This window comes from Notamacropus eugenii, chromosome 5 (assembly GCF_028372415.1).
Source record: "Notamacropus eugenii isolate mMacEug1 chromosome 5, mMacEug1.pri_v2, whole genome shotgun sequence".
Classification (NCBI taxonomy): Eukaryota; Metazoa; Chordata; class Mammalia; order Diprotodontia; family Macropodidae; genus Notamacropus; species Notamacropus eugenii.
The window spans coordinates 69215294-69234876 of NC_092876.1; the positions used below are offsets into that span (position 1 = coordinate 69215294).

General features: G+C 42.0%; 1 protein-coding gene across 3 annotated transcripts in view; it reads right to left on the minus strand.

The window, feature by feature from the left end:
* Positions 1-12318: 12318 nt before the first annotated feature.
* PTAFR (platelet activating factor receptor) overlaps positions 12319-19583 on the minus strand; it is a 95294-nt gene continuing 88029 nt past the window's right edge. The window contains exons 4-5 of one of the 3 annotated variants that reach the window (XR_011967140.1): positions 18584-18710; positions 12320-17828 (exon numbers count right to left, since the gene is read on the minus strand). The gene's annotated coding sequence lies outside the window, so the exon portion shown is untranslated. Of the gene's footprint in view, positions 18711-19583 lie in introns of all 3 variants that reach the window. The other 2 variants (XR_011967138.1, XR_011967139.1) reach the window with 2 other exon arrangements.

The following is a 19583-nucleotide window of genomic DNA, read 5'->3' on the forward strand; positions in this document are numbered from 1 at the left end:
ATTGCTCTGATCTGTTTTCTTTTAACTTATGCATATCCCATCCTTGTCACCATAATGTATCAGTAAGTACCCTGACATATACAGGAGGGCCTGCTATCACAGGTTCTTAGATCTGAGAGGGAAGTACCAACATCTGGGTTTTCAAAGCTGGGGGACTGCTTAGCAGCTTCCCAGAGTCTCACTTGGCATACAAACCTTCTTTCATGAACTCAGCCCCCTACTTGTTTTAACAATGAATGAGAGATACTAATACCTTGGTCTTGTGTCCACTGGTGTGTGACCTGGACCCCTAAATGTCCGGCTGTTTGATAGACCCATTTTGCTGGTACTAGAGCATCAGTTGGTGTCAGAGTAGGGACGTTATATTGAGTAACAATCTTTGCTAGTCAATCAGTGTGTGCATTGTACTCATGTTCAGGCATGATGAGGGTCACGTGAGCATCTGCATGAAAAACTGACAAATTAGTAACCAAAGACATGTTCCGTATATCTTGCCATAATTCTTTGACCCAGACTTGTTTGCCATGAATTTCCCAATTTTGATTTTTCCATGAGTATCAATGTAGCTAACCCATTAGCTACCGCCCATGAATCAGTGAATATATGACACCATCCTCCTTGTTCTGTTTTGATAGCTTGATGTACTGCCATAAGTTCAGCATATTGACTACTTTCACCTATCCCAGTACTTTCCCAAGTCCACCTACTACATGGGTTATAGGCTACCACTTTCCAGTGTCTTTTGTGGCCCAAATACTTTGCTGTCCAATCAGTAAACCATGCATGCTTCTTTTGTTCTTCAGTTAATCCATCATATCCCTCATTCCATTTTACTAAGGACTGTAACATTTCCCTCAGTATCTATGTTTGCTATAGATTCATGTAAAGCAGACTCCACTTTTGTCTGCTTTAGATCTATTTTGAATATACCATTTCCATTTAATTATACTAGCCTCGTGAGTACGTCCAATTCTGTGAGAAGCTGAGATACTCATTACCCAGGTCATAATTGGGATTCCAGACCTCAATATTACCTCATGGCCCAAAGTCAGTTATTCAGTCTCTACCAAAGCCCAATATGCAGCTAACAACTGCTTTTCAAAAGGGGTACATTGAATTCCAGATGAAGGGAGTTTTGCAGACCAAAATCCTAAGGGTAAATTTTGGCTTTGTTGTTTTTGCCATAAACTCCAGTTTGCATATTCATCCTGCAGCCACTTGTAATTCCACCAGGGCACTTTGCATAGACCATAAATCTAGGGTGAATCATATAGCAGCCTTTGCTTCTTCAAAAGTTTTACCCAGCTCAAGTCTCCAGTCAAATTAATATTTTTTCCTAGTAATCTTATATAAAGGTTTCAAAATTTGTCCTACATGTGGTATGTGATGTTGCCAATATCCAAATAATCCTATAAACTTTTTGGCCTCTTTCTTATTGGTGGGGGTAGGAAAATTCTGAATCTTTGGTCAGGCTTGTGGAAGAATCTCTTGCAGCCCTTTATTCCATTGTAAACCCTAAAATTTTATGGTTTGAGCTGACCCTTGAATCTTTGCAGGGTTAATTTCCCACCTTTTGCTTTTCATATACTTAATCAAAAGTTTCTCCATTTCTTTTACATGTTTTCTCTGTATCATAATATCATCAATGTAGCAGGTAAGGTATATATCAAGTACCTCCAATTCATCTGAACGTTCAGCCTTTCAATCCTATGACAAATAGTGGGGCTATGCAGATAGCCTTGTGAAAAGCATGTAAAAGTATATTGTCAGCCCTGCCAAGTGAAAGCAAATTGATCCCATTGTTTAGAATCTATTGGAATAGTAAAGAAAGCATTGGCTAAATCAATAGCTGCATACCAAGTCCCATTATATTTCTGGATCCTTTAAGGTAATGATATCTGGAACAGCAGTATACAAGGGAGGAGTCACCTTTTTCAATCATCTGTAATTCACTGTCATCCTCCGTGTCTCATCTGACTTTTGTACTGGCCAGGTAAGACTATTTCCTTGAGTGATTGTAGGGACTAATACTCCTGCCTTAACATAATCCTTTATAGTACTGGTAATTTCATCTTGCCCACCTGGCACACGATACTGCTTTAAAGTAGTTACTTTAGAAGGTTCAGGTAAAATGATTGGGCCTATTTTTATTTTACCCACTAAAACTATATTAATTCCTATCTTCCTTACTGCAAATTGGTATCTCCTCTCAGGTAAATTTAGAGTCATACTGTCAATATATCTACTCCAGGGATGTATTCAGGAATAGGTACATTTCTTTCTTAGGTAAATGTCCAATTCTCATCATCAGTTTGACTTGTCTGGCTGATATTTCAGCCCCTCCCAGTCCTGTGATGGTGATAGGAGTTCCATGTTTAAACTTATCAGGATCTCCATATAGAAGGGAGGCCTCTACCCCAGTGTCTTTCCCAGTTCTGACTAGACTAACCAATTTCTTCCTGGCTCTGTTTCACTCTTCCTGCTCCACATGTTCAGCAAGTTCCTCCCATCACATGTGACTTAGGGTGTTATGTGATCTAAGCAGGTCACATGGGCCTATTAATGAATGGGAAAGATTTTCCCATTTATATCACCATTACAAAGTCTGAATTGCTGGCTGTGCACTTGAACCTGGTGTGACTAAACTATGTAAAACTAAGCTAAATTTTGAATACTAATCCTCCTCCCCTCCTCAGAAGCTAAGATATTGTAGAGTATGTATTATGCCCCAAGTGATGGGGATGGGGGTGGGAAACATACCTTTATTCTTGCTATATTTTGAAGTAAAAATTCCTTTGTAAAACTAATATGCTTGTAAGTGGTTAAATGGCACTGAAGTGTTAATCACTGGACCCTTAGAGAGGAGTGTCTAGCAAATGCTAGAAAAAAGAGATTCCCCAATCCCTTCGGGGTACTGGGAAAGGGAGCATTAAAATGTAATAGGTCTGGCCCTCAGAAAGCAGAGCCAAAGCATCCATGCTTTCTTAGGGAATTTGTGACTTAATGGGAGTGAGACTGATGCTTATATACAAAAAGAACAGTGAAAGGATATAAATGGAATCAAGGAGTGGTAAGTGATGTGGAGTGGGCTAGGAGTGACAGTGAAAAGACTGTCAAGTAAGTTAATTAAGTGATCTAGGTGGGCTGGAGTGGGCCAGATGCCTTGTGATCTGGGCTATTGAAATGTATGGGAAAATTCAAAGACTGGGTTGCTTTCGAAGATACGGTGTGTGGGTTACAAGACCCTTACCCAAAATTTTAAATAAATTAAGAGGCTTCTTGAGGTAGGAACAGAAAATGTTTTATTCAATTCTTGTGAGAAAGGGGCATCCCTCCACCAGGACGGGGCTAATGGAAGGAGGTAGCTTACAGAGGATAAAACACCATCATATATCCTAACGTAGAGAATCCCACCCCCCCACTATCCCACCTGTCCATTGGCTGGGAGGCAGGCTTACAGTCTGAGCATGAAAAACCAGACAAGACCAGGGAAATCAGGTAACCAGGATCCACCTATCCAAACACACTTCCTCATCTAATGCCTAATTAACTGCTAATATGGCTATTCTACAACTAAAGTAAAAAGGAGGGGAGGGAGAGAAGAGGGAGTTTGGCTGCAAACAAAGAGAAATTTGATTAACTTCCAAGTTTCAGCTCCAGTCCATAGCACCATCACAGAGAGAAGGGAGAGGAGGGACCCTAACTGCCCAAAAGCCCTGGATTCCTAGAAATCAGGGATCCAGAGGGAGAGGCCTTATGGGAAAGAAATTTTATTTAGAAAATACAATATTCCCCATATTTTATTATGAGAAGTCTTCACAATGTCCTTATTTCACTCATATGGTCTTTTCCTTTTAGGAGTCCAGGGCCCATCACTCCATCAATTTCATTGCTGAAGGGAGCTCCTGGTGAGGAAGCTATCTCTGCCATGGCAGTTTTCCATCTGTGTTGCAGCTTAACAGTTTTAGAGAATTACCTGGGGTGAAGGAGCATAGGCTCTAGGAGCCCTGTGGAACTCTCCTAGAATCTTCTCTTTTGATCTGGCTTTCTCCTGAGGCCATAGCCTTCCATTGTAGATATGCCTGAATCTGTTATCCTTAAACTAACCTAGTCCTCCCATTGTCTGTTAAGTCCAGGTAGCCTTCAACTACTTCCCACCCTTAATTCCATTCCTGGAGTTCCTGGAGTCAGACCTCTAGTTACCCTAGTCTATAGACCACTCTGATCAAGACCCTCCCCAAACCCCTCCTCCAGTCACTTCAGCCTACTTGGCCAACCCTAGATCCCTCCCACAATCTTTCTGTATATAAGATCTATCTTGCCTCCATGAAAGTACTCAGAGTCATTCTGACCTGCTTGTCAATACAAACATTACAAAGGCTCAGATTCAAATCTAGCTCAGATTCTATCTGGCCTGCTTGTCAATAATGATGAGGTTTAGGGGTGCTGGGGACCCTAAAATACCTACACACCGGGTCCTGCTCAAATAAATTCAACTCAAGCCTTCTTAAAAACAAAGAAAAACAAAATTTATTAAAGATTTGTCAAATTGGGTTGGCTCTTAAGGAGCCTAAGCATTTGTACTGCTTGTATAGCAAAGCAGGCCAGATAGAATCTCAGCTAGACAGAGTCTGTGCTGGATCCTACCTGAGAACCTTCATGGAAGCAAGATGGAACTTAAATACAGAAAAAAACTATAGGAGGGATCTGGGGGTGGTCTGGTAGTCTAGGCTGATGGGAGGAGGAGTTTAGGGGAGGCGTCCAAGGAGTACCTCAGTGGGACTAGGGTGACTCATAAATAGCTAGAGGCAATTAGGAGATTGCCTCTAGGAAAAGGATTAACACTATCTTCAGTTTAAAAGGAAGCAGTTTAACAAGAGAGAGAACCTTGGGGGGGATTAAAGTGAAGATAAAAAGGACAAGTACAGATTCACCTCTGTTTATCTACCTGTTTGCTGGAGGAGGCTGGGGAGTTTCTAAACAGTAGCTTGAGATCCTCCAAGGCTTCACAGGTATGTTCTGGAGTTTCTAGGGGGAAGCAAGAGGTAATATTGGCTTAATCCTAGAATTATGAGTCCAGCTGGGGAGGCCCTCGAGTTTTACTATAGTTGGAGTGGTGAGTATGACTAGGTAGGGTTCCTTGCAGTTGACATCTAATTGTTCTCCCTTCTGGGTTTTCCATGGCTTTAAATAGACCCAGTCTCCAGGTTCTACTGTAGCAAGACACTCCTTTTCATTGTCTAGAGGTTTTGGAAGAGGCTCATTGTCATATTTAGTTAGGGCATTTCTGACAGCCCCTAACTGAGTTGCAAATTGGGTGATTAGATGCTGATAAGAATCTACAAGGATGTCTGAGGTTAGGAAAGGCTTCCTATATAGAAGTTCAAAGGGGTTAAACTTAATTCTACCCCTGGGTGTGATGCAGACCCTAAGCAGTCCAATTGGGAGATTTTTAATCCAATCTTCCCAGGTTTCTATGCATAGTTTAGTAACGACCTGTCTGATGGTATGATTCATTTTTTCTACTTTACCTGAAGATTTTGGGTTTCAGGCTGAATGAAGGTGGTAAGTGATTTAAGAGTCTTTGCCACACACTGGGTTATCTGTGATATAAAAGCCAAGCCATTGTCACTCTGCAAGGAGCTAGGCAAGCCAAATCTAGGTATAATATCCTTTAATAGGAATTTTGACACTTCCTGAGCCTTTTCAGTTTTGTTAGGAGAAGCTTCCACCCAATTAGTAAAGGTATCAACAAAAACCAAGAGCAATTTGAAATCCCGACATGGGGTCTGTTAACCTGAAAACTTGGTTAAAGAAAGGCAGCAGGCTGAATGCATACATTTTATGATTTAATTAATTATTTGATCAATTCCCCATAAAGAAAACGGTAACATAATGCATTATGGAGCCAGAAATGTTCTGGCTACCCAGTGCAGAAATCTTCTGGCTTATATACATTTTGCCGTGAGAAAGGAACTCTCCTAGTTGAACAAATCATAAATTTAGTAAGACAGGACAATTAACAAAGTAATGTTGGTCAGGCCTTGGGATTCCAGCTGGGTAAACATATGTCTTGGTGAAAAATAAGGAAATCCCACCACTAGTAAGTGGCAGGCTTCCTGCCCTAAACAGATAACTGACATAGGAAAGGGTAAACAAAGTTCAATAGAAATTACGACCTAGGTTAAAGGTCTCCTAAGGAGTGTAGAGTCAGCCTTGGCTGGCTTTTGCTGACATAGGAAGAGGCATTCTCTGAGTTTGCTTCAGAGAGAACAAAGAGATTATTCCAAAATTTTATATTAAACATTATCAGGTCATATGTGTAAAGTCTATCTGCCAGTCTTCACCTGGCTAGGTACCCCTCCTCTGAACAGGTTTTAAAAGAGGGCAGAGTCTGACTGCCCCTTCAGGATTTGGCTGGGCACAAGTTGGGAAAGCCTGACAGACTTGTCGGATGGTTTCTCCTAGCTTACTCCCAGTAAAAATAGGCTTTATTAGAGACTGAAGGCCATTCTTCCCCAGCTGTGTGGCCTGGTGAAGACCAAAAGAAGCTTCCACTGACTTCCCCTGGGATAAATAGTTGGCCTGGCAGTGTCTGAAACCACCCAGAGGAGAAGAGAGAATATCCCCCCTCTATAACCAGAGCCTGTTCCTGGGGACTGTAGGAGGGTGTAAAGGAATCAGGGAGTTGTGGGAATAGAGGAGCCAGTATAGCCAACTGATGGGCAGCATTCTTAGCTGCAGCGTCTGCCAGGCGATTTCCCCTAGCCTGATCTGTTTCTCCCTTTTGGTGGCCTTTGCAAAAAACAACAGCTATCTGAGATGGTTTTTCAACAGCAAGCAGGAGATGTGAAATCTCCTGAGCATGTTTGATGGGGATTTTTTGCTGTTAGATATCCCCTTTCTTTCCAAATTGCTCCATGGGCATGTAGAATATGGAAAGCATATTTTGAGTCAGTAAAGGTATTTATTCTTTTATTTTCTCCCAATTCTAGGACTCTGGTGAGTGCTATTAACTCTGCCTTCTGGGCTGAGGTTCCAGGGGGCAGAGGCTTGGCCTCTATGGCTTGGTAAAGGCTGACCACTGCATACCCTGCTCTCCTAACCCCTTGTTCAATAAAGCTAGAACTATCTGTGTACTACTCTGCTTCGGGATTCAAGAGAGGAGTCTTTTAGATCAGCTCAACTAGTGTAAACTCAGTCCGAGGTTTCCTCACAATCGTGAACCAAGGTTTCTGAATGGACACTGTCTGAGAGGAGGGTTGCTGGGTTAAGTGTGCGGCATACTCGAAGGATTAGGTCAGGGATGTGTAAGGGCAGAGCTTGATATTCAGTGAGCCTGCCACTTGTCAGTCACTGGTGACCATTTACTTCCAGGATACTCTGTACTGGGTGGGGAATCAGAACTTCTAAGGGCTAGCCAAGAGTAAGTTTAGAAACTTCCTCAATTAGAATGACTGTAGCAGCCACTGCCCGGAGGCATGAAGGCCATCCAGCAGCCACTGAGTCTAATTGTTTTGAAAAATAGGCAACTGGCCTGGGGTCGGGTCCTAAAGACGGAGTTAAAACTCCCAAAGCCTGTCCCCTCCTTTTATCAACCTACAGAGTGAAGGGTTTTTCTAGATTGGGTAGGGCTAATGCTGGAGCGGTGGTTAATTCAGTTTTCAGAGTCTCAAAAGCTTTAGCATGATCTGGACCTCATTCTAGAAGGAGTAAGTCCGGGCCTTGAGTAGTCATAGAGGGGTTTAGCAATAAGGCCAAAATTAGGAATCCAGAGTCTACAAAATCCAGCCATACCTAGAAACTCTCGAAGTTGTTTCTTAGTGACTGGGACAGGGATAGACAGAATTGTCCTTTTTCTCTCAGAGGTTAAGGAGCAAGAAGTGGGTGTGAATTCTCTGAGATCCAGAGTGGAGAACTATCGGATGTCCCCAGGGATTTGAGTGCATATAGTATATTTGTTGGGGACTATGCTTCATTAACAGCCCTGAGGTCTTGGACCACCCCATATTCTCCATTAGGCCCTTTTACAGGAAAGATAGGAGTATTGCATGGAGATTGACAAGGGACAAGAATTTTGTACTTAAGGAATTTTTCAATTAAAGGTTGTAGTCCTTCCCAGGCCTCAGATTTAATGTGATATTGAAGGTGATGGGGAAATACATTAGGATCCTTAAGGCAAACAATGGCTGGGGTGGCATGAGTAGCTCTCCTGGGAATTCCCTGATCCCAAACAATTGGCTTAACTGTCTCCCACACATCCAAGGGAACATAGGAAAGTCTGGTAACCAGAAGAAAAATGGAAATGGGAGGCTTGACTAGAGAAAACTGGCTTCCCAATTTCACCATCAGGTTCCTTCCCAGCAAAGGAGTGGGACAGAAGCAGATGATATGAAAAGAGTGTTCAAACAACAGATTCTCAAACAAGCAGGGGAGGGGGTATGTCTCTTGACATCCTTAGTTTTCCCTTCTACCTCCACAACCCAGCAGGTGGAGGGGCGAGTAGGGCCAGAGTAATTAGTTACAACAGAGGACGTTGCCCCAGTGTCAGTCATAAATCGGGTAATCTTACTTTTAACCTCGATGTCTGTCCAGATCTCAGCAAGAGAGATGGAGAAAGTGGGAGCACTGCCAAGCCCTGGGTTGTCTCATCATTCCGGGTCCTGAGAAGACTGAAGGACAGGGTGCTGGGGGGTGACTCCACCACTGTTCCAACCTTGGGGACAATCTTCCTCCAATGTCCCTCCTGGTCACATATTGGGCACCATCCTGGAGGTGTCAGTCCTGGAAGCTTCCTCTGGAGGGGCACCCTAGAGGGGCAATCCCTGGACCAGTGGCCTTCTTTGTGGCATCAAAAGCAGGATTCGCCACTACCTGAGTTACCAGGAATACCCTCAGGTCTTTTCCTGGCTATGGCAGCAGCCAAGAACTAAGCATGTTCTCTGTCCCTAGCTCAGGCTTTCCATTCTTTTTCTTCTGTTCTGGCCAAGTCTGTTGTTGAAGACTTCAAAAGCTGTCTCCAGTAATTGCGCCCGAGGCGTTTGGGGTCCCATTGCCAATTTCTGTAGTTTCCTCCTAATATCTGGGGCAAACTGATTAATGAAATACATACTAAGGATCGTTGCCCCTTCTATAGAGTCAGGATCTAAATTCGTGTATTTTTTAATAGCCTCTATCAGCCTGTCTTGGAAAAGGGCAGGGTTTTCCTTTTCTCCCTGAGTAATCTCTTTAATCTTTTGAAAATTCACTTGTTTTTTAAATGCAGTTTTTAGGCCCTCTAGCAAACAAAACACCATATGATCTCTTTTTCTCCTATCCTCACTTTTCTGATAATCCCATCCTGGATCAGTAAGGGGAAGAGTCACTGTTCCAAGGGGGTATTTCATGGGGACACTACTTACCAAACAATCTCCACACTTCTGAGTTTGCTCCCAGATTCTCCTCTTTTCTTCAACTGTACAGCAGGTAGAAAAAAAGAATATGTAGTGTAAGGGGCCCAGAGGGTCCCAGGGGGTGCAAGTCAGAGGCAAAGCCTGTTCCCGTGGGAACGGTGCTGACGCACACCCTGGCAGAAGCTCTGTGTGACCCTGGAACCTGATGTTCCTACAGATACCAATGTCCTGTACAGTAAAGTTACAAGTGAGCCTGGGAACCCAGGAACTAGCTGCAGGAACAAGATAAGCTTTCTTCCTTACTGCAGGTGTAAGGATGTGGAATAGTCTTGAGATGGTGAAGTAATGGGATGAGCTCAGCATGTATGTGATTGGTGGATCAGCCTTTATAAACCCTAACCCTCAGCTGAATAAAGAGAGTTGTTGCCTGGATCATCTTGTCTCCAGTCTCCTTCCTTCAGGGCCCACAGAGTAGAGGCCCGTGGGTCAGGGGGATCCAGGGGGCTCGGGCCATGACCCCGAGCAATGTAGATCTTTCCAAGAAAGTTCAAATTGTAGGGATATGTCCCTAAAACCCTCAGTAAACTTAGTGGGGTCTTCCAAGTATCTCCCCAGTTTCTCTTTAATCTGGGTGAGGTCTAAAAGAGAGAATGGAACATGCACCCTGGTTGTTCCACTGGGTGAGGCAGGCACTTCTCTCAAGGGAAGCAGCCCTGATGGCCCAATGGGGACAGAGGCTTGTGGAGGAAAATAGGAAGTTCCACTTCTTGTGAGGGAGGGGCTGGGGAATGCCTGCTGAACTGCATTAGGCTGCTGGGCCAGGAGATCTGGCTGGCAAGGGGAAAGATCCACTGGTGCCTGAGAAAGAGTAGGAGTAGAAGGGGGACATGCCCCAGAGAGTGCCATGGGAGTGGGGCCTATGGCCAGAGTGTATGTTGCCCCAAGGAGAGGGGCTGCAGAGGGAGGCACCTCAGTGGCTGGGAACTGAGCAGGGGTAGCCAAGGGGGGAGGGGCCATGGGAGGAGATATAGGATAGGAGATGTGGAAGGTAAATGAGGCAGGAATTGAGGGGGGTTGGGGTAGAGAAAAATGGAAAGGAAACTGAGGGAAGGAAGGGATGGCCAAGGAGGGGGAGGTAGGAGGGCTTAGGGGAGGTATGCACTTCCTAATCATATGGGAGCTATGTTCTTTATCTTTTTTTCTTTTTTTAAAAAGTAATTGATTGATTGATTGATTAATTGATTAATTAATTTTTGGTTTTCAACATTTAATTCCACAAGATTTTGAGTTCCAAATTTTCTCCCCATCTCTCCCCTCCACTCACCCCAAGATAGCATCCATTCTGATTACCCCTTCCTCCAATATGCCCTCCCTTCTATCACACCCATCCCTTCTCTTATCCCCTTCCCTTCTATTTTATGTAGGGCAAGGGAGATTTCTATACCTCATTGCCTGTATGTTTTATTTCCCAGTTGCATGGAACTCAAAATCTTGTAGAATTAAATGTTGAAAACCAAAAATTAATTAATCAATCAATCAATCAATTACTTTTTAAAAAAAGAAAAAAGATAAAGAACATAGCTCCCATATGATTAGGAAGTGGATACTCTTACCTTTGCCCTCCATGTTTTCTCAGGGATGGAGAAAGTGGGGGTCAAGTCCTAGGCTCTCCCATCATCCCAAGTCTTGAGAAGACTGTAGGACAGGGTACTTCTTGCCTCAGGGACAATCCTTCCTTCAATGTCCCTCCTGGTCACATGTTGGGCATGGTCCTGGAGGTGTTGGTCCTAGGGGCTCCTGGGGGGGAGAGGATCCTGGAGGGATACTCCTTGGAACAGTGGCCCTTTTCTTGCCATCAAAAGCAAGTTTCTCCACTGCCTGAGTCACCAGGAGCATCATCAGATCTTTTCTCAGTCATAACAGTGGCCAAGAATTGCATTTGTTCTCTGTTTCTAGTCCATCTCTGCATTGTCTCTCCTCTGCTGCAGCTAAGTCACTTTTATTAAAGACTCCAAAAGTCGTCTCTATTAATTGGGGCTGAGGTATCTGGAATCCCATTACCAGTTTCTGCAGTTTCCTCCTAATGTCTGGGGCAGACTGATAATTGAAGTACATGAAAGGATGGCTTCCCCTTCTGTAGAGTCAGGGTCTAAATTGGTGAACTTCCTGATAGCTTCCATCAGCCAGCCCTGGAAAAGGGCATGATTTTCATCTGCAAACTGAGTGATCGCCTTGATTTTTTTATTTTTCATAATTTACTTGCTTTTGAAACCCATTCTTCAAGCCTTCTAATAGGCAAATCACCATATGCCTTCATTCTTCTGATAACCTCATTCTGGGTCACTAGTGGGAATAGCAGCCACTCCTTGGGGGATATCCCATGGGGTCAGAGCTACCCAAAGTGTTCCCAAACTTCTGGGCCTGTTCCCAGATTCTCCTCTTCTACTCATTGGTATAATAGGTGGAGAAGAGGATATGTGAGTCTCCCCAAGAAACCTCAAATTGAAGAGACACATCTGTAAAGCCCTTGGTAAACTTGGTGGGATCTTCAGAGTACCAACCCAGTTTCTCTTTGACCTGAGTGAGGCCAGAAATGGAGAATGGGACATGCACTCTAATTGTCCCACTGGGCAAGACAGCTACTTCCCTTGGAGGAAAAATACCTAAATGCATGGTGGAATCAGGGGCTTGGGAGGAAGGGAAATAGGAAGCCCCACTTCTTGTGAGGGAGGGACTGGAGGGTGCAGGCTGTTGGGGAGCTGGATTCGGCTGCAAGGCGGGGGATATGGCAGGCAAGGGAAAGGATCAGCTGGCACCAGAGGAGGGGGAGGGGCAAGAGGAAGAGGGTGAGGGTAGGTTGTGGGAAATGAGAAAGGACCAGGGGAAGATGGGGTGGGGGTAGAGACAGAGAAAGGGGCAGGCAAGAAGACACAAAGCAAACCAGGAGGTTAAACAAGCACTGACCAAATTTATGAGTGAGCAAAATGATTAATATCGGGGTTAGGATGGGGGAAAGAAAGAAGAGACTATGACCCCCAGGAGGAGGTAGGGGGAGATATCAGGCTGAAGTGGATAGGTTGCATCCAAGAGGCTGCCTGTAATTTTCTTTGAGTGCTCAAAGGATAAACTCCATGCAGGGTCTTCAGGGAATGGGGGAGAGCTATGGGGAGTAAGCTAGTATCCTTGAAATGATGGTGACACACCCAGCAATCATGTACTCTGCCCTGCTCAGAAGAGTTCCCTATTTGAATTAAGGCATTAGATTCCCAGTCCCAAGGAAGCAGCCTAACCCTAGGCACAGGGTGGGAATCAGAAATCAGTGGGCTAGGAACAGGAGAAATGTTTCAAGGTGGGGCCCAGAGCACAACACAGCTAGAAAGCACACAAGAAAGTCCCCATGGTGAGGGGCTTCAATGCATAATCTTTTTTGATCACTTTTCTGGATTGCCCCACCCTGCATCTCATCTCACATTTCACATCTTGCCTCCTGCCTCAGTACTCCTGTCTGCCTCACCATTCACCCAAATGCTTTTGGGAGAGGGACAAAGGAACTGTCTCTGTCAGTGTGGATGTGGGGAGGGCAGTAAAAGGAGGCTGAAACAGCATCCAAGGGGATGAGAGGAGTGTGGAACAAGTGTCCTTGTTGCATAGTCCAGGAGACACCAATCTGACAGATAAGTGCAATATGCAGGCCCCAAAGAAGGAGCATTAAAAGTCATGTCAGAAAAGCGGAAAAACAAAGAAAGAATCCAAAAGCCCCATGATACTGTTACTTACTTTTGACCCAGAGGATTTTCTGATCTTGTTATTTTCTCAAAAGTTTCCCTCTGATTCCAATACCTTTAGGAGGATCAGATATTGTTGAGGATCCAACTCTATACATGTGAATATGAGTAACAATGCTTTGCAAGTAGAAGTTTTCTACCCTTGAGTTCAATAGTCATACAGAAGAATTTACTTATAAGAGACTGACTTTTACTTCAGTTATCATGAAAGATTTGGGAGGATCCATAAATAATTAATTCCAAAACAGTACAATTCAATAAGTTGCTTATAACAAAACATGTTTGTACCACAGAACACACAGTATAAACAGGTATTATTTCCACAATAGTAAACTTTGAATGGAGTCGACTTTTCCATTAATACAAAAATATGTTACTTTCCTCTAAGAAAATTGCACTGAAATTTTTTTCCTCAAACTGAAGATGTGTCTGATGTAGGTTCAGTAACTAATATAATAACAGCTGGGTCCCTCAGTCAGTTGTACCAATACCCAAATATTCTAACATCATTTTGAAACATTTAAGGATCTTGTTCCATACAGATATAAATCTCATAACAGGCAGATGACTAGGGCAAATACCCATTTACTAAATTGTCTAAGAAATTAAAAGGAATATACTCTTAGGCTGAATAGCTCAGATCTTAAACACACACTTTAATATAGTAGCTTAGATGTATCCCAGGCTTAGTCTATGGGATAATGATTCAACATTGTATTTGTATCTGTTTCACAAACTTCTTTTCCCTTTATCTAATTATTTCCATGTCATTCGGGAAGAATATTCTATTCCAGGGATTTAATCTTTCACATGGCTATGCAGGAGTACTAATTCACCCAACTGGAGTATAGAATAGCTACCCATTCAGACTGACCATTTGCCTTGATTAGAGAAATTTGCCATGAAAAGGAAAAGCAAGGACATGACTAGATAAAACATCACAATTTTGCAAACACTTAGTACCAATTCCACCTCATAGCCAGATTCAGGAATAGTTAGGTGGGAAACATTCCTTTTCAAAGGAACACTATGAGGAAACTGAGCCGGGAGGATCCATCTTAGATTGAGGCCAGGACTGTCCTCTGAGCTTTTGCAGAGGAAGATCTCCACCTATAGCAGTCACATTTTCTCTGAGTAGCTAGTGGCATTTCTCTCAGATTGAAAGATTTTTTTGATCCATCAGATAACTCAAAACATAGTTTGTTGCAGTCCCAAGAGCTTTTACCTCAGATGGAAAGTTTCACTAATCAAAAATTTTACAAAAATTTTACAGGCCTTACATCTCCAATTGAAACTTGCCTTCATGCAAAAGCCAATCACTAGAGATCATTTCTATATATTTGCAAATTATCACCAAAACATGTTCCTTGTTTAAGAACTCCATGACTGAAACAAGCTCCTTAGAGCTGCTGGGAGCTGTATTTTTTGACTAGCCCTGAGGACTGATCCCTTCCATACATACACACACAGTGACCAGCTTTAGATTTTAGCATTAAAACATAACCTGCAAACTTACAATTTTAATAAGTGATAATCAAATTGTGTTATTTATAACACAAACAATAAACTTCAGATGACATCAATTGCATTTCCAGATCATATAAAAATTATTGATAGAAGGACAGACTGTCTTACCAAGTGCAAATGACTGGCTGGCTTCTTTATCTTGACCCATCCCCTTTCTTCTCTCCCAGGAGCTATGGCTGTGTGCTGAACCTAGATACTTCCAGGTTGTAGCTGCTACCCCTTCCCTTCCTTTCTTTTTTCAGGTAGAGGAGGGTGAATTTGCAGGTGGTAGAAAAGAATGAAATTCTCTTTTTCTAATCTAATTTGGGATGAGAGGAGTTAGTAGAAAAACTCCAGGGTTGCTTGCAGTCTTACTGAGATACACTATTGGCTCAAGGGAAGGGAGGAAGGGAAGGAAGTTGACTGGGTTGTAAGGAGGAGCATTAAAACTCCTTAATGATCAATCACAGAACTTCCAGAACCTGTTAAGATTTTTTTTGCTGTTCTAACTTTTCACTTCTATGTCCACCCCTTAAAAATGTAGAATGGGCCATTGAACCTTTCAGACCAACATTCACAAGATTAGTGCCTGTTCTTAGGATACTTGAAACACAAAACAATGTGTTAATCTTTCATTATGAAAGAAGACCATGCCATCAGAGAAATGATGACATGATTTAGACTTGACTTTGTTTTGAGTGAGTGACGACTGTGCAAGGTCATCAGTTTCACTTCTCCTCCAGAACCATCTGGATCCAGTGACCAGATATTCATCAGGATGAGTGGAGATGACCCAGGATGCACTGGGAGACCTTTGCCCCTTTAGGCCAAGGTCTATGCAGGTACTCACTTAGGGTGAGGAGAAGAGAGGGGAGGAAAGGAGAGGAGAGGAGAGGAGAGAAGAGGAGAAGAGAGGAGAGGAGAGGAGAGGAGAGGAGAGGAGAGGAGAGACTGTTTCTCTGAAAGCACCTATTAAAGGCTGATTCACAGTAGGTTTGGATATAATTGTTATTAGCATCACCAAAATTCTCAACAATCACAAATTCCTAAGTACCAAAAGGTGTTTACCTTGGGGAGGAAGTTCAGTTTTTTCTTCCAAGGCAAGAGCATACACAATTAAACTAGCATTATCACAATAACAAAGTTTACCAGGTCTTTAAAATTTTACTCATTAGAAATTCTACTACACAGAAAACTTTACACAGGCTTAATAAGAATTTATGATAAAATGGTTCCAAAATTCGTCTTTTAATTAACAAGCTCATAATCTGATAGTACAATTCTTAATCTAACAAACATCTATATTATAAGAGAAATTGCTTTTCTAACAATATAGGTAACACAATTATTCACCAAATCACACAATATAAGAAAATTTAGAAATATAATCATAACACAAGCAGTTATCATGTATTTAAAACTTGAAACAGAACTAAATAATTACCATTCAGGTAACCATAACTTAGCTGGATGAGCAAATCAAATCTGGATTCATAATCACTAGTGGTAACATTTTAATTTCTAAGGCCCAATACTCTTTGTACTTAAAAAGAAAAATTATTATCCATAAATTCACTTTTTTTTCTTTGATAGCTTAGGGGTCAACTCTCAAGGAAGTTCCACTGAGTCCATCTGTGAGGATCTGGTGGCCAGCAGGCCAGGAGAGAAGGGTGATCCTGCAGGCATGAGCAAGAGGACAGGGAGTATTGGGGTGCAGACTGAAGGGAGTACTTGAAGTTTTCCCAATTCCCTAGTGATAAAAGAATTGAGAGAATTGGACTTACCCTTTCGGATAGGGTTTTGGAACATGTGTCCAGGCATATGGCCTCTAATCCTTGAACTGAGAGCCTGAGAGTGTCATCATAAGTGTGAGACAGCCTTGTAACTGTCTGCTCTAATGGGACCTGAGGGGTCAGGCCCCAAAAGCACCTCTAAGCCTTCCTAAGTGCTCGGAGAGTGACCACAATTGCATGGTGAGAAAGGGATAGAGAGAGAGGGGAGGCTTACCTACCTTCCAGTCTTGGCTGGAGAGGAGCTGTAATTCCTGGTCTCTTTTACCTTTGAGACTTATCAGACCAGAAAATGCATGTCCCATTGGGAAGAGGAAGAGTAGGATAGGGAGAGAGAGGAGGCTTACATCTAGGCAGCTTTTCCAGGTGCAGAGGCCTACCGAGTTGCCTCCCCCAACATCCCATGGGGAAAGAGAACAATACAAGGTAAACCAGGGTTCAGAGGGAACAGCAGCTTAAAAGTCCACTCAAGCAGAGCAAGGTGCCTTTTCTGTAAGTTTTAGAGGCCAAACATCTTACTAAGTTTGTTTTCTTTAGAAATTCCCTCCACAAATTACTTTTCCAGATTATCTTGAGGTCAGGCTGTATTACATGTGCTAGAAACATGTTTGACACTGAAAAGTACCAAGGAAAATTTATTAAAGTAGAGTTCAGAGGAACTGAATACTTTGACCAAAGTGGACTCCAACCCTCTTCAAAAAGGGGGAGAAAGAGAGAGAGATACAGAAATAAAGGCATTTTTACACTGTTAGTGCAGGACAGATACTCCCATCAGAGAACAGATTGGTCCATTCTCTTTTGAATCACAATCTTTTGACACGCCCACTGTATGTCTTTAAGCAAATGCACTTGGAGTTTTAGGTTGCCTTGCCATTAATCCCAGTTGTTTTAAGCTGAACTATTACCACTCAAAGCTGGAAATTTTTAGCCTGTGGAAACAGAGCACTTTCCTTCTGTTTCCTACAAACTCTCTCTTTTTTCTTTATTAAAATTTTTTTCCCACCTAAATTCAATCAATACCTCCTCACTTTCTTTTCCATAAGAATTCTTCCCTTCATCTATCTCCCCTTTAAATAAACATGCGAAAAGAGCAAAGTTGATTGACTCATTGACAAATTACAAGGTGGCAGTCCCCTTGTTATAAGTACAGATATAGAGATTCAAAAGAAAAAGGGAAATCAATGAATTGTCTATTTAGAGTTTCCATCTCATACAGCAGTCTGGGCAGGAACATCATCTGACGCAATTTTCTGATCTGGATGCTCATTCAAGCCATCTTCAGCACAGCATCTCAGCATCTTCTTTCCTTTATCTTCTTGTAGAAATTCAGATGTCCACTCTCCTACAAAACTGACCTTGATACAATTTGATAATACCATTCCTAAGCTTTATACTCTTGTCATTCTTACAAAATCAAAATTGGAATTTTGGTCAATTGTTACATTTAAGAAATTCACATTAGTATCTAGTTTTTACATTTTACATGAATTCAGTATTCATTTCCCTATCAGGAGGATGAGATTTCACTAAGGAATTAATAACAGGCTCCAGTACACACACAAACATGATAAGTAATCATTTTTAACACAGTACATATTGTGTTATAAAATAATTTCAACTTCTGGCTATGTGATGCTTCTTTTAAAGCATTTACAAGATAGACCACAAACCATTCTTCTTTTAGCATTAACCACTTGTAACAAGAATAATATTAACTAAGTATGCTAAATTCACAAGCCCTTGACCTGATTGTCTCTATACTATTACTAAGAATTAAAGGATCCTAACTTATTGTTGTTGGTCTAAAATCCTAAGCCTAATAGCTTAACCTTAGACTTATATATTCACCTCAGATGTTCCCCTATCAACCTATAATTTAACAGATCTGGTATTATGCTTAAAAAATTTTTGATTACAGGAAATTGCTATTAAGAGCAGGGACATAGCTGGAGCAAGGGAACATTTCCCCACAACTTGTATCAATTCTAGGAAGGAGTAGATTGTCAACTGGCATTTAGCTAGGCTTAAAGTCTGCCAAATGTCAATGGGAAAATTGAGTCAGGGGAATTTTACCTTAGCTCAGGCAGAAAAATCATTCTCCCAAACTTACCATGAGATTACCTTTTGGCAGTTCATACCAGCATCTCACAGGCTTGTTGGCATCATTGATCAGTGGCTCAGACAGTCTTACTAGCCACAACTGGAGTTAGACTCAGAAGAGTAGTCAATTAATAATCCTATAAAATTTTAAAATGTCCAGCTGCAATAATCAGTTTCAGATATGACCATAATTTCACATTGGCTGAGGAACATCTTTAAAGCAAGTCTCAAGTAGCTGGCATGCCTTTCTATACTAGTTCTAGTTCCTGATTAAATAACAATCATAAAATCAAATTTACCATTAAATCATTTATTGCTCTAATAGATACACTTCTGTTTCCCAAGCTTCTCCATCCCTTTCTAACCATGCTCAGTCTAAAAAAAATGAGTTGTACATATGATAGGTTTGAACACTAACATCAACTTACGTTCATGAAATGAATTCAAATAAAACAGAAATATTTAACTTTGCTATCAATGCAAAATATTACCAAATATTACCTGCCTCTAAGAAACCGCATTGAAATTCTTTTCCCCAAACTGAAGATATCTCTGATTTGGTCTCTAATTAATTCAGTCAATTGTTTTAAGACCCAGTTGCTCTTACATCACTTTGAAACCCACAAAGACCTCATGTTTTTGTCCCGGTTATCTAAAGGGCCCTGGAAAACCTCACCTTGAAATCTCCTTGGATTTCTCCACTTGATCTGGATCTCTTGCGCCCCATAAGCTTTTCCTATTGCTATGCCAAATCTCTGTTCTACTTCCTAACCTTAATCCTACCAATCCAAATCTCCAGGCTACTGACCACTCCCATCAAGGCCATCCCTGGAACCCCCAGACCACCTGGGGCCACCACCTCTGGAAAAGAATGTCCCTTTTCAGGGATTTTTTTCTTTCACGAGACTATACAAGAGTACCAACATGAACTATCTACTTTGAGAAACATGCCATAAAGATGAAAAGCAAGGACCTAATCGAATATCATCTCCACCTTATAACCAGATTCA